Source organism: Belonocnema kinseyi, chromosome 8 (assembly GCF_010883055.1).
Source record: "Belonocnema kinseyi isolate 2016_QV_RU_SX_M_011 chromosome 8, B_treatae_v1, whole genome shotgun sequence".
Taxonomy (NCBI): Eukaryota; Metazoa; Arthropoda; class Insecta; order Hymenoptera; family Cynipidae; genus Belonocnema; species Belonocnema kinseyi.
This window is the reverse complement of record NC_046664.1, coordinates 74,161,751-74,165,082: the sequence shown is the minus strand read 5'-3', so window position 1 is coordinate 74,165,082 and position 3,332 is coordinate 74,161,751. Positions and strand designations below refer to the sequence as shown.

General features: G+C 22.4%; 1 protein-coding gene across 1 annotated transcript in view; it reads right to left on the bottom strand.

Moving 5' to 3' along the window:
- LOC117178544 overlaps positions 1-3,332 on the bottom strand; it is a 41,931-nt gene that overhangs the window by 21,794 nt on the left and 16,805 nt on the right. The window lies entirely within an intron of this gene.

The window sequence follows — 3,332 nt, the reverse complement described above, 5'->3', positions numbered from 1 at the left end:
GTACAGAGTTTGTGGCAATTCGTGTCCTGAGAGGGGATGAGGTTACTGCAGAATGTTACTGCAGAATGGGACACCTTATATGGAAAATATGAATTTCCATACAATTTTTTAAACGTTTGATAATTTCTCTTTTCCCCTGTTTTCAGAAAGCTTCCTATTTTTATCATTTTTCGTTTTAATGTGAAGTGAATATAGAACCCAAAAAGAATATTCAAACATTTTCATTAAAGTTTATTCTTTTTTATTTAAAAAGTCTATTATTATATTTTTGATGCAGAATTCATGTCTTTTGGTTAAAAATTCTACTCCTATGTTGAAGATTTAACTATTCGTTGGAAATTCGTTTTTTTAAATTAATTTTTTGTTGTTAAAAAATCGATATTTTTTAGTTGAAAATTCAAGTATTCAATTTTTCAATCAGAATTCATTTTTATTTGTTGAACATTCAACTACTTTGTTTAGAATTTAATAATTTGATAGAAAATTCCTTTTTTTGTTTAAAACTAATGAATTTAAAGAAAAATTTAAATATTCTATTTTTTATTGAAGTAATTGTTTTATTAGAGAATTTACTGTTATATTTTTACATAAGAGTTCATATTTATTGTTAAAAATTCAGTTACTTGGATAAAGGTTGAAATGTTACAACATTTTCACATTTTCAAACATTACTGTAACTGTTGAAAATCAATTATTTTAACTGTAAATTCGACTATTTATTTTGAGTATTATTTTTTTCAGGCTGCACCACAGAATCTTTAAGGGATGGAAATTGATCTGTTTTGTTGTCAATTTAATATTTTTGTTAAAAATTCAAGTATTTTTAAAAATTTTGTTTATTTTTATGAAAACTTAACTTTGTTGTGAAAAATTTTTATTTTCATATAAAAATTTAAATCTTTTCGATTAATAAATTAAATACTTTACTAAAAAATCGATCTTTTTGGCATAAAAATCCATATTTTTGGCTTGCTTTGATTGGAAAATTCCACTATTGCATTTTTTATGGAGAATTTATTTTTTGTTGTTGAAAGTTCAACTACACGTTTAAGATATGAACTAATTTGTTAAAAAATTCATTTAGTTGTTTAAAGGTAGAAATATTTTGTTGAAAATTCGTTTTTTTCGTAAAAATTATTTTTTGTTAACTTATAATTTAAATATTATAATTTTTAACTGATTTTCTTCAGTTAAAAATTAAAATTCATGGTAGAAAATTTATATTTTTGGGTTGGAAACTGAACTATTTTCTAAAAAATTCTTATTTTCGGTTAGAAAATTCAACAATTCAAGTATAAATTTTTTCTCAATGGACTGAAAAATATTTTCTGGTTGAAAACTCGACTCCTTTGTTAAAAAATAATTATTCTGTTAAAAATTTAACTATTTCGGACTGAAAATTTGTTCATTTGGATTAAAAATTGAAATTTCATTTTAAAAAAAATCAACGTTTTGTATTGAAAATACTTTTTTAATATTAAAAATTCAAGAATTTAGAAAAAGTATTTCTTAGTTGAAAGTCGTATTATTTTGCTGAATAATGCAACTATTTGATTGAAAATTAAAGTATTGATTGAAATTTATATTATCGGGATAAAAATTAATTTTTTTATCTGGAAAGATAAATAATACGTTTTTGACTGAAAAATAATAAATTTTAGTTGAAAATTCAACCACTACATTTTTATTGAGAGTTCATATTTTTTGGTTGAAAATTTCACTAGTCGGTTGAAAGTTGGAATACTTTGTTAAATATTATTCTTATTATTATTTTTTTTAAACTGAAAATTAAACTATTCTATTGCAGGTCTTTTTTCCTCAAAAGGTAATAATATACAAAAAATGAACTCCAATAATCCGACCTTCACAAACAGAGCCGTCCTAAGGATGGGTTCTTATGATTTCAAACTTCATCTTTTTTTTTAGTATAGTTATATTTTGCATAGGAAAATACGTTTGTTTTTTAATTATTATAATAGAAGATAGAAATATAAATTTTTTCAATCAAAAATAAATTGATCGAATTTCTTTGTCCAATCATTTGTTTATTCACATAATCAAATATTTCTCGATTCGCAGAACAAAACAAACGTATGATTTGTGATTCAGAGATCTAACATTTTTTCATGTTTATTTTTTTTTTTTTAATTCAAACAATACATTTTATTTCAATGACGTTCTAAATTACTTGTTTTAATATATGAAAAAGACGATGGACGTAAAAATGTTAGATTTTGAAATCAGAAATTATGGATTGGAACTATTTTTTTATATAGATTTGTTTGATTAAGTTATGCACAAGTTATTAAATAAATAATTTAAAATCATCAATTCTTAACTTAATCGATAAATTGATTTAAATTTATATTTTAATACAAATATGTTAAATTTTGTTATCCAAGTAATAAATTTCATAAATTTCTTTAATTAATATTAATTAATATGATTAAAAATTCAAGTGACGTATGTCAATTACTGAAAATAATCAAAGTCTATTATAAATGTTAATTAAATTAAATGTTGACTTTTTTATCTTTAGCAACTAATAACAATTCTAAATTCACTTACATGCATAGATAAGTCACCATTGATAAAATAATAATTAAAAGACTTTAAGGACTGAATGTAAAATTATTTCTTGATATAACAGACTTTCATGGAGATTTCATTTCCACGAAATGGAAATCAATATATCAAATATTATTTTCGATTCAGAAATTATAGCTGTCTTTATTAATTTATAAAATTAGTCACCATTTTTTCAAATGTTTTCTAAAAGGAGCTTTAACCTTGATTTTTTTAAATTTTATTCGAATTAAGAAAATAAAAATAGATTATAATCTTTGAAGAATATCCTTATGAAGTATAAAAAAATTGTCAAAACAAACTTATGATGAGATTTCAATTCAATATGAGAGATGAGAGGGACTACTGTAGTTGCTTTAATGTTAAACTTCTTTATTAATGATTGGTTTAATTAATTTAAACATTTTTGTAAATTATTTTTACATTCTCATTAAAGAAGGTATTAGATTTGTGTATAATTTACCCCCCTCCCCCGCCACCTTTTTGTCTTCACTCTTTTTTCGTGCCTTGCACAGTTTTCTATTTTTTTAATAAAAATTGCAAAATTTGTTATGACAGTTTTGTAGGGAATTCAAAATTTAACGTTTTTTTCATCTTGACTTTATTTCAATTCATGCGTTGTTTGCCGTAAAATTTCCAGTTTCTTTTTTTTGAATTTTGTGAATGCTATGACTTTTTTTTTATAAAAAAAATCAGAAGGATAAACTGTTTGTCTTTTAGAGTAATACGAGTAAAAGTAAAGAGAA